This window comes from Atractosteus spatula, chromosome 9 (assembly GCF_055471065.1).
Source record: "Atractosteus spatula isolate fAtrSpa1 chromosome 9, fAtrSpa1.hap1, whole genome shotgun sequence".
NCBI classification, from domain to species: domain Eukaryota; kingdom Metazoa; phylum Chordata; class Actinopteri; order Semionotiformes; family Lepisosteidae; genus Atractosteus; species Atractosteus spatula.
The window spans coordinates 52,475,161-52,499,160 of NC_142714.1; positions in this window are offsets into that span (position 1 = coordinate 52,475,161).

Sequence of the window (24,000 nt, forward strand, 5' to 3'; positions counted from 1 at the left end):
GTGATAACTGGAGTTTTTCTGCATCTTTATTTTAAAACAATAAGAAAATAAACACACTATGCCATAACCTTTAATCCTATACAGTACATATCTTTACCTCCTCTCGGCACCAGAGCATGAAACATTTTTATGTTATGTTTCATGAAATAGTTCGAACGCTGGGTGTAATTTCTGGATGTAATTGGTACCTGGTGTGTGTCTCTGAGTTTTTTCTTCTTTGACGGTTCAGTGAAAATCAGTGTGTAGTGTTTGCTGGTATCTCTGAAGATTGTGTGTGTGGCTTGCACTGGAAACACACTCACTCTTTATTCATGAGCTCTGGCTGTACTGTGCCTTGAAACTGAAGTGCTGTATGTACAAACATAATTTGAATTATACTTATTGTGCCCCACCAGGATGCGCGCGCACACACACAGAGTGGTAATAATGCACAGGACACATCTAGATTATCACAGGGTCTGTGTAAAAGCCATGAGAGCTGGCTGGTGGGTGGTCAGCAAAAACAGAGGTGACTCTGTTGTCTCCCTGAATTATGGGTCTTGTTAAGGCTGTTGGCCATTTTAACCTGAGGGAAGCCCACCCTTCTGTAGGAAGGGATGCATTTGTCACCAGTCTTAAATAAACAAGTCACAGAGGAAACCTTAAAACAAATATAGTGTCTCGTTAATGGTGCGTGACATGCATGAGAAGAACTTAGCCTGAAGTGAAGGACTTAACCCTTTAGTGCTCAGTGTATATGGTTGCTCATGCCTTCATGTTTCTCCCTGATGCCATTAGAGGGCGATATTGTTCACGTAAGCTACCTGTAGAGTGCTCAATCACTATCTGAAAAGGAACCAGACTACTGGCTGGTCACCTAGTGGCAATTCAGAAAAGAGGACTTTTGTTAATACAAAGAGCTAAAACTGGTTGTAAGTTTTGTAAGTTTATGCAATAAAAATGTTTCACAAAAATGATTCTGATTTAGTTTTAATTACAGCACATCAAACCTCGCCATTACAAATTCCCCTGTATTTATATATGTTTTACCTCTGCCAATGAATCTCCAGACTTGCTTTAAACAAACTAAAAATCTGCTCAGCTGAAACTGTAGTGAGGCAACCAAAGGTCAATTAATTGACCTTTTATACTAACACAGTGCATTCTCCGCAGGACCTGGCAATGTATTCAAAGGAAAGTTTAAAGACAAAAATCTAATAAGATACATTCTGAAATGTATAGTATAGTAGTATAGTAACATTCTGAAGTTTCATAGTATGAAAATCCTTCAGAAAATCCATGATGTCCTTTAGGGTATAAAGTAAGGACATGAAATGATGGTGCCTTGTTTTTATTTTGTCTGTAAAAATGAGTGAACCTCATTATAAACACAGGAGAATTGCTTACCGATGAGAAATAGACAGTTCAGCAGGGCCTAATTAAATTTCCTCTATGATAGACGCAGTGCTGCTAAAACACAGAGTGGAGTGGTACAATAAAGGAGATGAGAGCACAAAGCTCATTTTCATGTGGCCAGTCCTGGAACACATGAGAACATAACGTCTCAGATGAGAGAAGGCCATTTTAGGGGCACTTTTCTCCAAGCTGGAGTTTCTGTCCTAAATTTAACAAGTGATGCCAGGAACATCAGGCATATCTGGCCCATCTTGCCCTGGAGCCTAGAGGACAGCTCTGCCAATGCACCACGCTTGGCTCTATCAGGGCCCAGTTAGTCTCTACCTCTAAATGACTCTCCCTTTGGCTTAGGGAGGCAGTGTCCCCTATTGTGAACACACAGCAATGAAGAACACCTTAAGCTGTCATTACCATGCTCCTATGTTGTATAGCTTGAATGTGAGCCATCATATTGCCTGCATGCTTAGCAAACGTTTTGGATCTTCTCACATACTGAATGACAACCTTGTGGCTATGAGAAAGATTTGTGAAGTCCCAGAAGAATGGCACCTCCTTTCTCCTATTTTCCATAATCATAAATCCTTTACTGTTCAGTTTTCCTTTCTTTTTTTTTTAGACAGGAGTTTTTTTTACTAAAGAAAGGGGATGTGGAAGGATCCTGTTTCTAAAACATAGCCTCATTTAGACCCTCCCAAAACATGTAAAGAAAGTGCCTGTTATGTTGCATAAACAGAGCATCACAAGGGCCTAGGTGCTACATTTGTATGATAGCATCTATACCACAGGAGTTAAGTACAACTTGTGAAGGAAATTTAAGTCAATCTTTCAATGAATAGGACTGATTAGTCAATTGATGTTGTCCCAGACATTGTCTCAGGAAATTCCTTTGTAATATTCAAATCCCTATTCCAAATAGTAACAGCTGTCAAACAATTGCATGAAGCCTTTAATTGGAGGAATTGTTGTTACGTTTTATTTGTGACCATTTTATTTAAATATCATACATAAATGCATCTTGTGCACAAGACAACCCACTAAATTTTTAAGATGAAAGCTTGCCATGGTAACCGAGTAGAATGTGTTATGTAATAACAACTGTGTAGCACATTGGATTGTGATGATCACCGACCATTCACATACTACGGCAGATGTGCTTCTCGTTAACCTGAGTAATTGCTCAAAAGAGAGCTTCTGTAGAATTTCAAGTGAAATAGAATCCTTTGATATGAATATTAGTTTGTTTTGGTTTTAAGTGTCCTGATGGCTGTGATAGTAAATACAGAAAATACATTTCTACTTGTTTCTATTTGTCAAAATAATCCTTAACAGATATTTAAAGACAAGACTGCGTTGTACTTTGAATTTATATAAATAAAACAATCTCACCAAAGAAACACTGTTTTGAAGACTGTCTCATTCAGCTAGCAAGTTAATTATAACAATAATTAGCAGTATTGTGAGCAGAAAATCAATTAATGATTAATTTTTATAAACCAATCTAATACATTAGGTTACAATACAGTGCATCAGCAGTATATTTTTGGTAAAGAGAAACCAGTTTTTCTTTTTTAGAATTTCATTAAGAATTTGTATTTGAAATGATTTTTTTATGACCTTAAGGAAATTATTTTGCTTGACCATGTAATTTAAATGGAGCATAAAAACAAGAAGAAATTAATTTAATACTTATCCGACAAACAAGATGTTTCACATAGTGTATAAACTGTGATGATGTGGCCTATAATCTGATTAAGGTTATGCTTTATAGGTTGCATTGTGCTGAGTAGTTAATACCGCTCTGTACAAATAAATAAAATAGCAGTGATTAAACTGAAACTGTGATCTACAGTATGCAGCTGGAAATTATGCTGTCCTGTCCACAGAAATCTTGCTAGAGCATTGCAGATTGGATCAGATTGAAAATTCAAATCTAGATCAGAGTCTGAATATAAAAACTATAAGTTGAACTGGTGAATGCAATTTATTGATTTACTGTAGTTTTGCCTTCTAGTAGTCTGACGGTTATTTTTATTACAAATTATGTTTGAAGGAATAATGTTCACTACAGGAAAACGGAGCCAAGAGTATAATTTTTTACACTACAGCATGAAAACATAATATATTCAAGCACCCAGAATCCCGGCTGGGGATAAAATTCTCAATACTTACATTCCCAGTCATCTGCGCTAAAGCAAAGCACTTAAGCACATACTGTATAAAGTGCAGAAATCACAGAAACCTACGATGAGTGTGTTTGCTTATATTTTAACACCTCTTAAATTAGCACTGCATTTATCCCACAACCACATCATCTTAGCCATTATCTGTATCCACGCGTTTGTGTTTATACGGTTTTACGATGACTTTGAGCAAGGTTAGAAAATAACACTGCATATCTTTCTTGCAAAAAAAAAGATAATTTATGTAAAAAATCTCACTCAAGCAGATGTAAAATGTGGGGAGATAACATGCTCTTCTCGTTAACCAGATATAATGGTCTATTGAGAAGGACAGAGCTTGGCCTGCGTTAGTAAAAAGAAATGCATTTATTTGACAATAATGACAGTTGCAATAGGCGTAGAATTCCAACAGATGCTAACCTATGTAGAGTAGAAGGAAGGATTTAAATAATGTTACCTTTAATGCCCATCATCTGGGCAGTATCATTATTTCAGTTCACTTGGCACTGTCTTAGAAATCAGCAGCTTTATAGCTGGGAATGCCTTCTGAAAACCACTGGGGCTTGTTAGAATCAGACTGAGGAGAAAAGTGTGGTGGGACATTTTTTAGAAGGCATTAAGCTAAAAATTCACAAGATTTTCTAGGCCAGTAAGAACTCCACTTCTGGATCACATAGCTAAACCATTATTAAAAATATTTTCCTTTTTTTAAAAAAAACCCACCAAAATAAATATTGAGTTGCAATGGGTTTTGTGGGATGCCCATGGACTGCCTGGCAAATTAAAGTAATTTTGTCTAAAGATATTGCTTTTTGTGATATAAAGCATTGTGTCTGGGGTACAGACTCTCTTTCTGAAATCTTCCAATAAGAAAGATGGAGGGATTAATCATTTGTCACCACCAACAATAAAAAAATTCTATTATTGTCTTGTGCATGATGTAAAGAACATCTCTTTGTAACAATGTCAGCTATGTTGTAGCTGTGGTACATCTTTTAGAGAAAGATGTAATCTGAGCACTGTTTAATTATATAAGGATTTAAAAATCACAGTTTTTGGAGAAATTGCTATATTCGAGCATTTGTCATTATCTGTATCACTCTGACAACGGCACAATGATTACACACTATACAGTAAATGCTCTAAATTTAGTGTTTGCCCCTCGACTGGTGCATAATTACAAAGTTTTCATTATTTCAATGCACTGTGTGTCCACCCGCAGTTTGCAAATTAAAGAAAATGCTTTTCATGAGGACACTGGTGAGAAACACGAGCATGTAAATACTCAGTTTTTACCCCTCCTCTGTTTACTTTGGGGCTCAGCATATTAGGATTTGGGATTCTGTCCTGGAAATGCTTGAAGTTGATGTGCTCAAATAGCTGTGCTTTTCTCTCTGGTCATTTTAGACTCAAACTATGAGTTAGGAAAACCCAAAAGACTAGTGAAGATGGTCTAAGGAGCCAGCTGGGAAAAACAAGAGAAAGGTCACTCCTTCATGGCAGATCATGTTATAAGTGGTGCTTGTTGAGTACAGTTCAGAAGAAAGGTTATTCCACTGTCATGACACCACATAAATATCATAAATACTTTGCATTACATTCAGTAAGACAGCTGCTGGTGCAGTATCAGTACATCTCCTGCTGGTCTTCACTTTCACTAGTGCCCTTGTGTCTAAGACATTGGGGGCTACAGTCACCCTTATTTTCAGTCTCAGTCTTAGCCAGAGTTTTAATAAAGGAAAGCCTATGCGGTGCAAATATGTTACAGGTGTGTCTATCTGGTCTTTATCTCCTAAAGTATAAGTGCATTGCCATGTTGCTAGTGAAATAGGATTCACAAGAACTGTGAAGGTTCTCCTCAAGGTTTGTGAATAAGAATTCAACCCCAAGGCCAAGAACATGAGTCAGTTTGTTAAGTTTGACTTAATTCAAACATCATTGCATTTCAAAGAAATGAGCATTGGCACTTTTAAGCAACACAAGTAACACTCTTTTCTTGACATATGCAGCCCATCCACAAACGCCAAGGAGACATCACAGGCTACTTCATTGCGAAGTTCTCATTTCTCACAATCCTCCTTTATCCTGCTGAATAGTATAAGGGGTGATTTAAGCGTATGCAAAATGGCCCTGTGCTCTTCTGCACATCTCCTTACATATTGGGCTCTGTGTCTGTCCAGACCTGTATTTCAGCTGGCAGCCTGATCTCTTCCAGGAAGCCACACCAACCACACAGAGCAGCTTCTCTGCTAGCCTGGAATAAACCCGGTCTGCCGGCCCCAGCAGCGCCTCCCGGAGGCAGGGGCTTTCTCCGTATGCAACACCTTGCCTGCAATGTAAATTCTGGTGCTTTCAATTACATGTTTATGACATTCATCTTTCCTTTACTGTTTCTTTGGCACTGAAATACAGCGCTAATAGATGCTGGCGGGCGTTCTTGAATTTTCTCGGCAAGATACTGTTTACATAAAACAATTTAGTCTGCTCTTTCATTGCCTGTCAGTGTCTGAATCCTTAAGTGCAACTTGCCCTCCATTCCATATTCTTGCTGTGCCCAGACTTGTGAATGGCCTCTAGATCTTTCTGCATCTTTTGTTTGAATCACCAAACAGAGTGCACTGTTGTCTTCTTTTCTTCAAATAGCTTGCATGTGGCTTTCAGGAAATGAACGGGTGTGGATAGCAATTTTCAGAGGCCTCATCAGCCAGTGAAGTTTAATGAGGAAAGAACCCAGCCTAAGCAGAGTCTTCCCTCACCTGTACGTCCTCCTGTTACAGCTGATCGGTCAAATATAACATCAGGCTTCAGTGCAGAAACCTGTGCCCCTGGTGGACATTGGGGGCAAGTAGAATGCAAGTAAATATTAAACATGCTATGAATTAATATACTTAACAACCTACGGTAATTGGTTCCCAAAAAATAAAGATCAGGCGTCCTCATGAAGGTAGGGACACAAAATACAGGATTTTATTACATGGAAAAAGTTTGCTTGTCTGTTGCTTGGCATAATTTATCCTTTACATCAGAGTGACGGTAAATCTTTAGCATCTCAGTGAGGTTTTCAACTTGCATTGCTCGTCGTGTTCCTTATACAAAGCACAGCACCGTGTGTCTGAAAAATAAAGAACCTCAGCTGATGTCATATGATCTTTTGCAATTGGAGTTTTTTGGTTGTTTGTTATAAAGATACTGCAGGCAGTAAAATGCCTTCATTTAAATAATGTTACTTATCAACTCAAACACAGTGCAGCTGTGCACTCAGAAAAGTGCCTTATATTTTACCTCATGAGTTTTTTCAGAACTTTTTTCTATGATAATGCTCTCAGTAAAACTAACAATAATGTGAGCTAAAGTCCAGAACATGCTGATAACGTTTTATTATAAATCTTTAGTTTAGTAATAAAAATTGACTTAAAATCAGTACTTTACCAAATAAGAGCCATGTAATTTAATAAGATGTTGCCACAACCTCAGTGACTAAACCCATTTGAAACATTTTACATCACACACAAGCACAACAGAAAGGGAAAAAGATGTATTCTCAAGGTTATTTTGGAGTTCTGTATGAAAGTACCCGTACATCTTCCAACTGTGCAATAACATTTGATGTTCAATTTCTTTGTTCTTTTGTCATTATATGCCAATAATCTAATCTCGGACTGTTTGATTAAGGACCTGTCATATCGATGGATTGAAACTGCCATGTTTGTCTGAAAATAATGGCTTCACTTTGCTATGTTAAGCATTTTAGATAAGGTTCTGCTTACCCGTGATGTATGAAAGAGTTGAAGCGAAATTGGTTTTACTAAAGTCCACTTAAGGGAAGAGTTCTAAAATAGAGTGCTGCTGCAGTAATGTTGCAGGTGTGGATGGATGTCTATCTATTTTTAATAACTGCTACAGTGAGCCAGAGCCTAACCCAGCAGATAAAGGACAGATACAGTAATGGGCTCAGCACAAATGTGCTAGTCCACCCACATAGACACAGGGAGAGTGTGGTCAGGAGGAAAAGTGAGAATGTACTTTAGCACATAAATTAAGGGGAAGATCTGGTGAAGCTAGATTGTGCAGATGTGCTGGTGTAACTGGGTTAACACTCTTAATCTTATAAGATGAGATAAGATCACTTTATTAGCCCTATACAATTTCTTGCATTAGGAATTTGTCTATTTGCATACCCCAGCTTGCTCTCTATGAGACACACAGACAGGGATAGAAGCTTGGGGTCAGAGTGCAGGGTCAGTCATTTATACAGCACCCCTGGAGCAGTTGGGGTTAAGGGCCTTGCTTAGGGGCCCAAAGGAGTAGGATTCCTCTGCGGGATTTGAACCGGCAACCTTCCAGCCACAGGCGCAGATCCTTAGTCCCATTATGTAGAACGCTATGAGATCCTTAATGACCAAGTAGTGACCAGGATTCAGCAGTTCATTAGAATACAGCACCAAATACAGCACAGAATCCCTGCTCACTGCAGTGTGTTTTTTTGTGTGGGAATTCTAGGAGCGCCATCTACAGGTCCACCTAAACCACTACAGCAACAACCTAGTTTCCTTATCTAGCTTCAGAGATCTGCACTGGCGGTATCTCTGCTATCGGCAAAGTGAAAATTAAGGTGAGATATAAGTTCTGTAATGCTGAAATTGCAGGTCTGTGTGGGACTTAAACTGCTCAGTTTCAGAGGGATGTTTTGCAGACATTTTTCAGGATGTATTATATAGAACTGCGCAACCAGTGATAAAAGTAAGTGAACATATTCAATGTAAGTGACAAGAGCATTTGATAATTATAGCAACAGTGATCTAATTCAGGATAAATATAAAGTACGATGTAAAAATATAAACAGGCAACAGGAAGAATCCTGTGCCCATGACACTACCAAGATGACATATTTCTTGATTTCTTGATTATGTGCCTATAGCACATTCTGCAGTGAATACAAAACACCTTTGCAGTGCAAAATAATGTTTGTTTACAGCATCTGTAAAGAAGCTTCATAGTCTAGTATATGAAGTGGGCTTTTTAGAAACCTCTGTGCGATTCTGTTTAGAATCGTATATGCTGTGGTTCTGCATGAAAATGAAAAGGTTTGGGTATCATATCTGTATGAATTACTTTTTCCATCTGATGAGTGCTCCCTGTGAGGATGAGAGAGAAACAGAATTGCTCAGTAATGTGTTTCATCCATTTTCCTTCCTGTTCTACTGTGGAGACCAGGCCTGTGTGTTGTACAGTGCAGAAGCCCCCTGTTTGCTGTGAAGATGAAACTACGTAAATGGCTTTTAGTTCAAATACATTTTCTGTATTAATGAGAGTGGAATTGCCTGGGTTGGTATTACTTCAAGTCAATTCAATATTTTATTGGTTGTGATGAAAAACATCAGTTTCTCTTCATTAGTACTGGGAGGGCTTCTGCAAATCATCTCATCTCCTTGTGTAATGCTTAATGCAGGGGCCTTTTGTTTAATAGTTTGTGCCATTACCTTGTTGTGATAAAAGCTCAGGAAGAAAGTGCAGTATGGTATTATTATAGCAACAATGAGAGGAATCCAGATATGTAGTGAAACAATAATTACACTGTGATGGGACATGATTGCTCTAATGAATTTAATTTAGTTTCCTTGTACCAAAGTACTCAGGTCACTAGCAAATGTATAGAGGCAATCACGCAGCAGTAACCTTTCATTTAGGGTTTTATTTTTAGAAGAGCTGCACATATGATGACAAGTGTTGTGAAAAGAGACTGAGGAGATGCCAGAGTGCAGGAGCCCACTGCTGCTGCAGCTTAATGCCAGCGAATTCATGACTGTTGATCTTCATAAGTAAGGGCACCATTTTAATCAGAAATGCATCCCTCACATATGGGTCAATTAAAACAATGCAAAAAGTTTCATTTCTGAAAGAGGGCAGACTGACGGTTCTACTCTCCAGCTCTACTGGCAAGGGGGCTAATTGCTTAAAATGTGCCTTTTCCATTCAGCTCTGTCTAATTTGTTCTGTTGTGGGCTTCTGAGCATCTGCTCTGTTCTCTAACACACTCCTGGAAAGGATGTGGGACCAGTTCTGCACACTGAAAGCAGGGAGGGTGAGAGGTAATTTCATCTGTGCTGGAGCTTAGTTTGTGACGAGCAGTTGTTGGAGACTCATGCTCCAGTGAGTGAGGCACTCAGCTGCTCGAACTTCGATACTGATTATTTAATGAGTGCAAGAAAAAAGGGGGGAGAGTTGGTCTACTAACGAATAACGGTCTATGTTGGCTTGGTTAATGGTTTTGAGGCATTTGTAGGTACCGTACTTGTGTGCCAGATATAGGAATCTCTGGTGTATTCCTGTGTGTATAAATAATGGTACTACTTTTTTTTATTAGAGTGACATATATAGGTAAAACAAATTTAAAGCCATCATTGGAAATCTCCAGGAAATGGGCAAAAAGATATTTAAGCTTTATACTTGAGACAGACCAAATAACACACTGGTTATTACAAAGAGACTGCACTGGATATTACCTGTATCAATCAAGCTGCCTGACTGATTTTTGTTGTTTTAAGACTCCACACTCTGTCTTTATAAACTTCTAGAAGGTGAGTTTGGGTGCTCTGAACTCAAATCCATAGACTTTGATGTTCATGTTTGTCTCACAAAGTGTTTTTCTTCTTCAATGACTTTTCCAGTGAGGTTAACTCCTTCCATGCAAGCAGCTGATGTGACATCTGAAAAGTCAAGTCGAGCATCAAAGCGTGCAGTGGAGACACGCTCCCTTGTTGCTCATTCATGACCTTTGCTATTAGAGGTACTCTAAGCGGAAAATTATTTTGCAAAGATGCTGCAGTGAAATTCTAGAAGGTCTTGAAAAATCCCTCCTCTGCAACCACCCCAGATTCCCAGATCGTGAATATTTCATTCTGAAGGCAGAACATCACTGGTGGAGTTTAGTGCTAATACTGAGACAGGCACTTCTGCAGGTTTTGAAGCATACCTGATTTAAAGGCCAGCTGTTTACAGGAACCACATTTTCAGTAGTCCCAGAGGCTGGTGTTATTGGCTGAGTGAAAGAGAAAGAATGTCTAGCATAGCTATATGTCATTGTTTTTAACTGTGAGTTTTCCATTACTTGATATTGATTTTATTAATTCTCTCTAGGTTCACCGATGAAACTAGCCCTGGTAGATACCCAGAAGGGGTTAAAAAGGAAACTGAAGCTGGTTTGGTGGAAGGGTTAGAACAGTGGAGGCTGTAAAATAACTGCTGTCATGGGCAGCATTCATGCATCTTGAGCTGAGGCAGGTTCTTGATATTGTGCAAGATTTTTTTAGAATGAATAGGTTGCTGATCAAGTTTGCATGTGTCTTGAGGTTTGTGTGTGGCTTTTCTTTCTGTGATGATGGGATGGGTTGCACTTGCATCCAAAATCGTGATTGCCTGACTAAAGGTGTCTCTGTTGAAGAGGGGTGAAGGGGTGAAGGCACTTTTAAAGGCTTCTCAAACAAAATTAAAATCAAAGACGACTCTCTTGTGTTCACCTAGAAAACTCTGAATATCCTTGATGGGTGGATAAAGGTGGTTTGATGGGTTAAAAGTTAAAGTACTTCACCTTTAATGTAATATCCATATTTCCATATCGTGGCTGTATATTCCATTTATCTGTTTCTGCATTGGTGGTTCTGGGGTTCACCTGATTCTTTTGGGGTTTGGGTTTGCCCCTCTTAGCCCTACTGTTCTTCAAGCCAATGCATCGGCCCCAGGTCTGTCTGGCATCCTACCTTCAACATAGCCAGCAGGCGTCCTACAGCTTTAAATGTCTGCCTTTTTATCGTAGTGTCCGCATTTCCATACTGTGCCTGCGCACCCCTTCTAACACTGTTTCCGCATTGGTGGTTTTGGGGTTCACTTGAGTTTCTTTTTGGGGTCTAGCCTCCCCATCCTATGGCCAGGAAGCTATCTCTTAACCAAGTGGGTTAAGACAAAACCTATTGCACTTAAATACTCAACAACTGTTCACAAAACAAATGATTTTTGCATACTGTTATTCCTCATGAACTTTTCATGCTTTTCATGTGCAGTCTCACTGTGTTTTAAAGGGTTGCAGACACTACTTGTGTACAGCAGCTCTGAAATGGAGCACTAGACATGGCAGACAGCAGGAGAAAGTGCCGAGCGGTCTGAGCTCCAGTTTGTGTGACAGTCCAGCACAGCTGAGCTCTCGAGGAAGCCAGATGTTTACACTCAGTTGGCAAGGGGACTGAGTCTGGCATTCCAGAGCCCTTAATACCAACCTGACCATCCACTTTTTTGTAGGTTAATTACTTTACACCCTCGCTCACAAATTCATTAAAACCCTAGGCAATGTGTTCCAACAGAATAATTCCAGAACTCCTCTGAGTATAAAACAGCCCACCTTTTAGCTGGGATTTTTACATTGCAGAAGCCATTGCGTTCCGAGTGCTCTGCACCAAGGGAGAACGAACTGCGGTGTTTGTCTCCAGATTCACTAGAGAGATGAGACTTGAATGCCACTAATTGCAACACTTTTCTTCATACATCACTAACTCAAATTTTAATAATTCAGCACTGGCAAATCTCATAGATTTGATTTGTTCTGTTAAAACATCCCCTGACACATGAAGGGGGGAAAATTTTAATGAGAAAAAGACCCCATGACGTTCTCATTAACATCTGAATATAATTTGGAACTGACAAGCACTTGTCTAATGTGCTCATACCAGAGCTGTGTATAAATACGAGACGTATTACATCATTTCACTGCCTCCAAAAGGAGCAGCCAGTGATGGAGAAAATCCACGGCCTCCGGACAGACTTTACTGATAGAAACAGTTAGAGAAAGATCAATGCCATCAGGTCTTTGAGGTGATAGATCTGATTCGCCAGACCCCACTTTCATTGTTCTCAGATATTGACAGGCTCATTCTTCTGGCTCATAGGTGATCAGTGTCGTTGAGCTGCGAACTTGGAATCCCTTACAATTTCAGCTGTATTAAAAAGGGAAGCTTTTCATTCTGCCCTGCATTTGAAGTTTTTTCTCCTTTGCATTTTAATGGTATAATAAAGTTTTCTTCCCTTTAATTTTCAGTGTCTCTTTGGCTTTGTTTTCCAAGTTTGCTAAACGTTCTTGCCAAATAAGATTTCACAGTTTCAGAACTGTGTTTTGCCATTGCTACTGTAACAGGCAGAATTGCATGTCAATGAGAGGTTATTATTAAAATAAGGCATAAAGAACTGTTTTTAGCAAGATTTGAGAAAGATTCATGAAACTAAGAGAAAAGCTTGAAAGAGCCGGATACCTTCAATAACAATACAGTATATTCAGTGCAAATGTAGCACAAAAAATCCAATCAGCCCATATGCCACGATATTAAATCAGTTTCACCATCTGTGTCAAATGGGATTTTCCTTTCTTCCAGGCCAGTGTTTTGGGATGAAATGGAAGAAATAGTTCATGGTCTCTTTTAGCTTGGTTCGTTGGTGCTTTACAGCAGAAGTAAACATTTTTAACAGGCTGCTGAAAAGCCTGTGTTGTGTGGCCTCAGCGTGAAACTCACTCACAGGCTGCACACTGGAGAAACTGCAGATCCTGGAGTGCCTAACTTCCTCATTAAGGATACATTTTCTATCCTTCTCATTCTACCATAGCACCTTTGTCAAGTTGTGGATGAAGTTGTTCCTTCATCTCTGAAAGCCACGGCGAGACACTTCTATTTTGACAACAATGAATAACAATTCCCCAGACCAGAGACTGAATCCTTCCCCTAACTTTATGCTCTCAGGCTCATTTGTCTCCCTGACACGCTTACATGCTTTACATAATTACTGTGTATCTTCAGGTTTTATTCCCATAACGGAGAAAAATCCTTTTCTACACAATTTATTGTTCCTTTTCTTTTAATAATAAAAGATGGAAAAGATTCTTGCATACTGCTGTACTCAGAGCGATGGCTGAGTCTCTTGCTAAGTTATCCCACGAGTAGAAACAAAACCCTGAACTTGGCATCTTAGAATGTAACAGCACTTGAGAACATACTGTACTTCCCTTTCTCTCCTGGGCTTGTGCTCTGTGACTGGGTGTCCTTTACGGAATGTAAAGCCAACTGAAATGAATCCAATGCATCGATCCTCACAAAATGAACTTCATTAGAGCTATTGAACATACTGCAAATGCTACATTAATTAAATGGCGTAATCCACACTTACTTACTAAAAAAAACCTTCAAAGACTTTTCTTTCATTGACATAATTGAAATGCTCATTAAATTATTAACTCCATGATCTGATCATCTACAATACATCCAGAATCACCCTGTATATATCACCCTCATCACCCTGTTTTGCTTCTTGCTCAGTTTGAGTTTTTTTTTCTTCAGAAGCATCTAAAGGATTTAGTGGAGGCTCTGAGGGAAATAACCAGAAAGATCTTCATAGTTTCTTTTCACACTGCTCAGTAACATAGGTGTACAATATTTAAACTCACTATTTTAATTTAAGATACTGCAAGTGCTAGACTGTAGCATCAGTACAGTGTAAACCGAGATTTAAAAAATACAGAACCAATGCAGAGAAATATGCCTGCTCAGTGCACAGAAAAGTCGCTTAACAACAGAATGAACTTTAAATAATTCATATATCCGGTTTTATATTATTAATAAGAATAATATTGGGTTTGTTGTACACTCTGTTGCATAAGCACAGTCATGTTGTATCTTTCAAAGACAGTGGGTTTGCTGTCTGACAGGAAGGTGTCTGGAGTGTCTCCACTGTATGTGCTGCCACCTGGGTTTTTACTCTGTAAACCACTTCTTTCCCGGCTCCTTTGCCCCTCCCCTTTCTCCCTAATCAACACAAACCGCCGTGCGAAATCTAATAAAACAATCAGAACGTAAGCCAAATTCAATCAGCTGAAATAAATCCCCAAGGCCGAGCAAGTGATTCTAATCCCTTTAATTAGAGGAAAAATGTCTGCAGAGTTTTCTAGCTGTCTAGCTGTAGTGGCTGGAAAAATGCAGGGCACCCAAATGATTGTGCTTAATCAGTGTCCTTGAAAATAATATAAAACCCTAAATGTCTGCATATTGACAACGGGTCTCAAGGGAGTTTTGATATGGTCTGCTGAGTGGCTGTTTTAATTATTTTTGCTTAATAAATAGTCTCTTACATAACACTTACATATTGTTCTGTCAGATACTTAGATAACAAGAAAAGTGAACAAACATGGTAAAAATAAGAAGCATGGTAAAAATACTAATAAACACTACTGAAATACAATCCATGTGGAAAACAGAACCTGCTGCCATGACTAAAATCATCTTATGCTGAATAACTGAAAAACCGCCCACAAAAATTTACACCTACAAAAATCTTGATATATTATGAACCAGAATTACAGTGGTAGAATTCCCATGGTAGAAAGTGTATGCTCCACTTTCTTTCACAATCAGATTGATGAACTGATTATATTTTACACTACCTTAATAGCTGCTGTAATACTTACTGTAGAGAAATGGTACCATTATGTACAGCTCACATGACAGAAGAACAGTCTGAAGCATATTAATTCTCTAGGGATGTATCATAATGGGGAAATCAGCCAACAGCATTAGGGAACACGGGTGAAAGAAAAAAAGTTTGTTTTAGCAATTACCTGTCACTTCCTCCTTCCTTTTTGCATGGGAAGGAAGAAAACAATTTAATGCAACACTAACCAAACAAAGGCACAGACATCCCCTTCGCTAACTGTTTAATCCATTCTTGGCCTACCCATCTCTATGGCAACGCGGGGTCTTTAAAGCCCTTTAGCCAATTGAATTTTTATCTGACACTGATACAGCTGCCTTCTGCTGTGGGTTACAGAGAGGCAGGGGATATGAGGGGGCTTTGGTGCACGAGTAAAGTCTTATCAAATAACACCCAGAATGAGGTTTGTCCTTGTCATCAACAAAAGGGGGGCATTTCATTTCAAGAACACAATGGAGCCGCCTGTTTTGAAATCCAGGAAATTCAAAACTTGACATTTTGCTTACATGCATTTGTACAGAACCTGCACTTTTGTGAGAAACTAACATGCACACAAAAAAAGCTGTTATTCTGTTAGAGTGTCTAAACAGTAATGTGTCTGGTATGCATTTTTATTCTTTTGGAAGACATTGATTTGTCTGTTTCTCTTTCAGTCCTTCATGTCCACACTTTCTGCTCTCTGTTTTGAGCACTGAGTCTTAGGGTTAGCTTTGCAGACAGTTTAAGAGTAAGCTTGGGACTGGAGCTAAGGCAGGGTTAGTATTAGACTCGGGATTGTGCAGATGGTGCAGAGTTTAGAAAGTGACATGCTTTGAGTCTGAGCTACAGAACGTATGAAGTCAGAGTTTGAGGTTAATTTGCCATTAGGATTGATTTTTGGATTACACTACCATGTACTTTTGTCAACATTTTTTTAATGGCTCTGGAAAAAACAGTGGAGAAGACAATCCACAGTCCCAGGCTGTCAGACTTCCGGTTTCTGAGTTTTCTCTTCATTCTGCATGCAACACTTGTAATAACGGTAGAGAGATTTCTAAACAGTGAATTAGGAACAGTTATTTTGCACTTGTGATTATCATGTCAACTGTTACTGCTGCTCTGATGATTATATACATATTTATGAAAGAGGATTTCCAATTGGAATTCTCCCCAGTGTTTTTAAAGGATGTCTGGGTCTGTCTGGAAGAATTGGAAATCACAGGGATTCCTCTGAGAGTGAATAGCAGAACATTAGAAGGTGTGGATTCAGTCTTGATTATAGACAAGGTTCCAAAGTTTCCAAAATTTTAGAAATAGATCAGATTTTAAGCTTTTGGTATTACATACTTTTTTGTCACTTAATCATATTCTCACATTATGTAGTTGTAATAACACTCCTAAAGTTTCTGTAAGCCCTCTAAGCAGACAATCCATTGAAACTGCAGTTTGCTCAGGAGGAAGTAATTCTTTGTTACACAAATTGTGTGGCACAATTAATTGCTTTTCAAGAAGCAGAAAAATATACAAAACTGTAGAAAAACAGCTGTAATTTTGGAGTAGTGACCAATCTTGTTTTTAGAGAAAGAAATGCTGTACTTCATTAATAATGAAGAGTCAAATAGACCCTTTCTCAATGGCAGACAGCTCATTGAAGAATCTGATCCATCCTTTGCCCTATCCTGACGTACAGCCATTTATTTCCATCCCATTATATCAGAAAATAATGAGGTAACTGAAGGATTCTGCTGAGGACAAAGAATAAGGAGAAATCTGAGGCAGATTCCTGAATTTAAACCAGCAGCAATCCCCTAGAGGACACACCCTTACAATCTCAAAGACATTACAAGGCACACACAATGAACATCAGTGTAAACATGTCTTGTACTTAGAAAACTTAAGCCACATGTGACAGAACATAAAGAAGACTGTGTGTTTGCAATATCTGTGTAGAAGCTCCAGCAAGACTGATAATTTATCGCCAGGAGTCACAGATAAATGTTTGTACAGCAGAAATTTAGATTCCCAGCACTGTTCCTGAGGATTGTACAAAAGAGCACGTCACTGTAATCATAATTAAATTTTCAATTGAATTCTGATAAGTCAATGCAGCATATGCATAAGAACATTACAAACAAGAATAAAACCATCTCACAGGTGGATGGACCTTACAGTCAGATCTACAGAAATCCTTCACATGAGTTCATACTCTTCAATGACAGATCCATGAACATGACACTTTGTCATGCATGTGAAGCTAAATATAATATTTTCCATTTAAATGATCTTGACACTAGCTGATGAAAAGAAATGCATTTAAGCATTGATTTCAAGTCCTTAAATGTGAACAGGTTAGCAGTAATAATAACACATATAATAATAATGATATACAGATCTTCTCATGGTGATTTACAATAAATCACCTTACTAATTACTAATTACTTATTCTTATATAGAGTTGACAGTTCTTCATTCCCTGCCTCTGGTGTATCTTCAAAATGAATATCACTGGAGGCCTCACTTCATCCTTGAGAAGTGTGGTTAGCAGACAAAGCCTACAGTTCTCAATGCTCTTAAAGCAGTCCAAATACAAACACAGTATGCTAACCACAGATCAAACCTCTGGGCTCCCATGGAAAACAGCCTTTTGTTTGTTAAGTTACCAGATGTTCTGAAAGCCAAGGCAATGTCCTGTAATAAGACAATCATCCCCTCCAAAATCTTATGACATTCATTAATGTTTTAAGACATAGCTACTCCTTTTTGCTTACGTTGTATTTTTCTGGCATTGCACAGCAATGTAAGAGGTTTGCCAGTGCCTTAACAGCATCTTAAATGCGTGTTTGTAGATCTTTCATCTTATATCTGATGTCTTGTAATGGCAAAAGGATGAGTGAGACCAGTGAAGGCCAGAGCTTCAGAGCTGTGAGTAAAGATTCCCAATCTTCTTCTTCTGTGCTACTGCTCTGAACAGTTATTGACCTTCCTGGAATTATTTATTTCCTCCATACCCTTTCATTCAACTTAAATTTGTGTCAATCAGTATCAAATAAACTGAGTACCCGTCAAAAGACCAGGTGCACCAAATGGTCTTTTCTCTTATGCCTATCTTCATGAATCTCCTTGGAATACCCAGAGTATTTGAGTATGTTGCTAACTGATTGACATTGATCTTCATAAGACGTGTTTTTCTATTTATTTTGAACTATTGATTGTATTTTAATACATTTTAAGCAATTTAAAGACGGATCAATGTATACTGTAAATTGGAATTAATGCATGTTCAAAATATCAAATCCTGACTTCCAGAAGATCCTATATCCGTTCTTGGTGTCAAAACAGGATATCATGAGCCCTTGTAAACCATATGGGAGCTGTTGACATCTCTGCCCTGTATTCTGCACTGCTATCAGATAACTGCCTGTGGCCCAGAAAGGTGGGATTCCAGCCCGATGGAATCTCATCTGTAATTTCTGGTTGGGGCTGCTTGCATGACATGTTTCTGCTTTCTGACTTATTGTTTCTTATTTAGAAACAGCTGGTCAGCAAAGAAAAAGTCCTCGTTCTGACACCACCTGCTTCTCTTAAAATAACCTGTGGATGACTCATCTTCTGCCCTGTACTGAAGCCAGGGCAGAGTGTAGGAATCTGCTGGGTGCTGCTCTGTGGTAACTGCAGCTCTAACTGGAGCCCAGCCTTTTCTTACCAGGTACTGTACTTACTGAGACACAAAGAGTTAACTACATTTTGCTGCACTGTGCATAAATATTTAAACGTTGTCTGGTTAATAGAGATATTTTATCATATTATTGTCTTTGAGATCTCATCAGAATCTTCTTTTTTTCTGCTAACTCCATATACTGTACTACTGATTAAAAAACTCCATTTGGCTCACAGAAAATAATAATAGCAATGAGGATATAAGATTTTAATTAAAACTGGTAATATTTGCAATTTTTCAGAAGCCTATGTCATTATTTTTGTGCATCCTGCGGCTGAGCTTTCATTCTGTGGTAATTCAACAATATATTTAAATCAAAGCTGAAAATGTTAGCTGCTCACAAATACTCAGAGCTTAGTGAGCTACTTCCTTGTAAAGTCATAGGAATAATTTACCTTTCTTAGAGGAAAGGTTGCAAATGGCAGTTTTGCTTTGGAATGTTTCTGCTTTTGTGCTTAGAGATGAAAAGATTGAGTTGTTTTTCTGCACTATATTTTATAATTACAGCTTGGAAACATCTAGATTTGTAACCAGAAATGAATTTTGCTATTTGTCTTTTCAACTTTGAGACAAGAAACTGAGTTTCTTAAGAGAATTCAGACAGAATTTTCTGAATTCAGTATTTGCTTTTACATGCAAACCTTAATCACACAGAAGGAGAAATAGACAGTTATACTTCAGTTTTCCTTTTCAAAATTGGTTGTTTCTGATACTGCAGCCATGCGCACAAAATTACATTCTGATCAACACATTAGCACAGGAAATAAGCAAACAAACAGAAGAAACAATTTCTTTTTTTATTCCGTCTCTACTGTTTGCAGGATTCTTAAAATTTCACACTGTGTGTAAATGAATGTCCAGAGTTATGACGCGGGTTTGCAGAGACAATGACGAATGGGGAGAGTCTGGAAATATTAGGTCACCAGCCGGTGCCTCCTGCCACTACACCCAGTCTCGCTGCCATTTAGAGACTGGCAGCAAGACGCCTCGTAACTCAGTAGCGCATTCTACGTGGAGCAGACATAATTTAGAACTCACAGCGGCTGATAAAAGCGATGCCCTTGAGAGGTGAAACTGACGCAAACTGGTAGAGATTTGCTTAACCTCTTCCACACTCGATCTGTTTCGAACGGGGGAGTGGGAGCAGATGCCTGTGCCCACCCCAGCGTCTCGTGTCTCGCCTGAGAGCTGTCCTAGTGTTCGGCACGCGCGTCTTCCCCTGCAAAGGTCCTTGCAGACCCAGCAGAGGAGTCTGAATCACAGCGTTCTTGGACAGAGCTGTAGTTTAACAAGCAGCAGGAGCCCTGACCTGAAAACACCAGTAATAAACAATGTCTGAAACCCTAAATGCAACTAGAAATATTTTCGGCACACAAAGGAAGAATAATTACATTCTTATCAGAAGGTTGAGATTGTGATTCAGTTCAAGGCTGGAAAAGTCGACAAAAAAGTACTTCCTTCTCTGTAATGCAAACACTGCCCCCCCCCCAAAAAAAAAAATATGCTTCCTTCTTTACAACAGTCTGTTGACTTTTAACAATCCACTTTTTAATAAAGTCAGTGTTTTATGGTAATTTCTGTTAATACTCTTGTAATCAATTTGAACAGCCAGTGACAATAGTCGTGTTAACTGTGTAATCACTCCAGAAGTGTTTTAGGTAACTTTTGTTATTTTTTATCACTTCCCAACCTCTTGGGATTTGCCGTCTTTTTCTCTTGATTAACGTTTTTGCAGAGCTGTCTGCAAGCGTGCACTCACCTGTGTCCTTCTTCATGGAGCACCTACCCTGGCGTGAGAACAGGATACAGCAGGGCTTCCCAGTGCCAGTGCAACACATGGTCCAGAATGGCCAGGCCAGGCCAGCTCCCCTCCAGCTTCACTACACTTGCTATTCACACGAAACTGGAAAAACGTAGAAGGCCGTGCTCTTTCGCTGACTGGGCGCTGGGCTTAAACTGCCGCTGCCTGGGGGCTGATAGGCAGTGCGAGTCTCAAAGGAAGCTTATGGCGTGTCACTGTCTCACAGGCGTCCTATGCTAGGGAAATGGTGAGAGGAGAGCCTGGAAAGAGACCTCACAGAGTCTAAAAATCGAGATGTGGAAGTGTGGAAGAAGCCATTCAGCCATGTTGTTGAAGCTGATACCCTGGCTTCTTTCAGGAAACAGCTGGATGAGATCCTCAGATCAGTTAGCTACTGGCAACCCATTGCCCTATATGGGCCTAAATGGCCTCACTGGTAACTTTTCATATGTTCTAATTCAATGGTGAAGCAGTTTGAAACAATTTTAATTGTCTAATAGTTTCTTTTCTTGTTTAAATACAGTATATGGTTAAATAAAGTATTTGTTTCCTTGAAGCTGCTGAAGTCCTATTTATTTTTTATTGTTTTCATAGAGAAGAAAGTAGTTAAAAACACAAGCCTTCTGTTGTCATGGTGATGTATCTGATGCTGCCACGCAGTCAGGGAGCCCATTTTGCTTGGCTACGTCATATCTATTGATTTCTGTCGGCCTCTGTGAAATATCGCCCTCAGCCTTGTGACAAATACATTTAGTTTGAAGCCAAATGTTTTGTGTAGGACACTCCTTGGAAAAGAGCAGCTAACAGATGTCCTAAAATACGTTATTTTAAAACATCTACTGTATAATAAACATTGTCCTACTACCTGTTTCTACTACTTGTTTTTATAACTACATTTTATGGTCTAATGGTCTTTGGCTTTTACATATTTATCTATGTACGTGTGTGTGTAAGCCTATCTGCTGTATCTTTACAGACAATTAACTTTCTTGTTCTTTCCAAGAGTTCGTACTGTGCCAGAAAACAACCAGTTTGTCTGCATGATCTGTCAGTATGTGTCCATCTACCTGTCAGTCAGGTCCTCTGGCATAGTACAGTAAATGTAATTCTCTCCACCTTATGAGCTCTGATGAATGGAAATGCTGGCTGTGATTTATACACCACGCCAAATCCGGATTCCTCTCAGCTTTTGCTTGATTGTCACGTGCCCTTGCTGTGCTTCTGTGTTTCCCCTGGGAGTCTCTCTGCAGGGACAGTCCATTTCAGTCTAATTATCCCATGTTTGATGGAGGAATATGCAACAGCACTGCCTTGTGAGTTAGCAGGCCCCCTGAGAGCAGTAATCATGTATTTCATTGTATTCTCAGAAAGGTCTGCATGCTTCAAGCAGGGCTGAGGCACGCCGCCCTGAATCAATAGCAATAAGGAAATCTTCTTGCTGAATTAGAAATTATTGGCAAATAATCTTGTGAAAGTCAAATGCAACCTTATCAGACATCTTGGATATCTTTTTTTTGTCTTTCCCATTAAGCTCTTCTTGACCTTGGCTCTGCTTTCCTCACCCCACTCTGAAATGGCCAGTGTATCTCTCCAGGATGGGGTGTAGAACCGAAGGCCTTATTAATGTCTCTTCCATAATCTCTAGAGACACAATCGTGCTATTATTCATCGAGACAGGCTTCCACTCGTGGATAATCTACATCGGGAGGAGGAGGCTTGTGTTTTAAAGAAATAGAGGATGGGATTCCAATGCACTAAACAAGTCATTATTGGAAAGGAAGACTATTTTGTTTCTTTGAACAACAAGGCTTTTCAAGCTTAAAAACTGTTGTTAAATAAAGTACACTCTTCCTCCTGCAAGCTGAGAGTAATTCATCTTGTTTCAAGAAAGCATGAAATATAAATTCTACAACTATGATCACTAAGAACATGTTTGTGCAGAATGTAAAACTAAATAAAAAATAAAGCAAATAAAGACTACCTGAAGAGAGCATAGTGTAAAAGGCAAATATTTCTGGTTTTATCCCCAGACTTTTACATTTATCCCGGTTCAATGTCCAGAGCATGGTTAAAAGCTAATTTGTAATTGCTTGGTATCTAACTTTACATTTTGTCTTAGAAGCTCAGTCTTAAAGCAAATTAACAGATTTTTATTCATGTTTGTTCCTCCAGTGAATGCTTTTGTTTTGAAAGAAAAAAAATGAAACCAGCTGGTAAACATTCTAGAAGTCCCATACTATTTTCCAAGATTAAACAACATAATTAACGCACTGGGAATGAGCGTCCAGCTTCTGAGCCCGTTGGAAGGGCTTTCTTGTCCATGTGGAGTGGGAGGCAGGATGCCTGTTTTAATGTTTTACCCACATTGTGTGAGAATCAGCTCTGGATGGGGCTCAGCACCCTGTCCTCCAGGAGTGTTTGAACGGAGGTCACCACCTGAGCCTGTGACTGAAGCTCCTGTGTGTCTGCATTTGGCAACATCTGTGCCAGAGAGTGTATTCTCATTCCCAGACTCTGGTATGCCAGCAGGTTTTCTTTCAAAACCATGTCAAAGCTATTCTGTATTCTTTTCACTAGTCCCCAGGCTCCCTTCTATCATTATCAGCTTTTCCATGACGATCTAGGGCCCCTTGCAGCCCCTCCGTTTCCTTTCTTTTTCTTGTCTTGAGAGGGCCAGAGCAAAATAACTGAAGAGAAAAAGGAGCAAGCAGGGACAGTCAAAAAGAAGGGGACAGACGAATTAAATGTAATCGTCTTGGAGTTTATCTGATGTTTGTCATCTCTTTTCTCTGTCAGCGTCCTTCTGTGTTTTTCGTAAAGCAAGCTGATGTCCCGGGGAAGAACAGCTGTGGAGGGCCAGAGATGGAGAGGCAGTGCGAAGTGGTGATGGGAGGTCGGTAGAGAGCAGGACCTTGTCTCTACAGGGGTGTCCTGCCTGCACAAGCGGCACAGACTCACTGAATCAGCCAGAGCTGAATCAATTCAGGTTTCCCCTGGAGACCCATGTACTCACAATCGACTGCACTCTTTATTCTCGATTCCGCTGGCCCAACTTTCACGCGGCTATTCGGCAATGCACAAAAGCTGTCAGCAAAAATACACAACAGCAGAGAAAATGCATTGTATGGAGTTTATATAGAGATGTTTAGGAGGACGGTTAGATTTTAATCTCGCGTGCTTTCACTGTCCTACATAAGTACAGTAAGTCTCACACCGGGGACATCCCTCTACATGTCTCTCTCACACACCCCCACCTCCCTATCTACACTCTTACAGCAGCTCCCTGGCTCATTCCTCAGAATAGCGAAGGGGGATTTGAGCTTTACAATCCTATATTCACTGGGAATAACAACACCCTCCAATTAAGAATATCAAAAGGTTTTTTGAGTGTTTCAGTCACAGTAAGT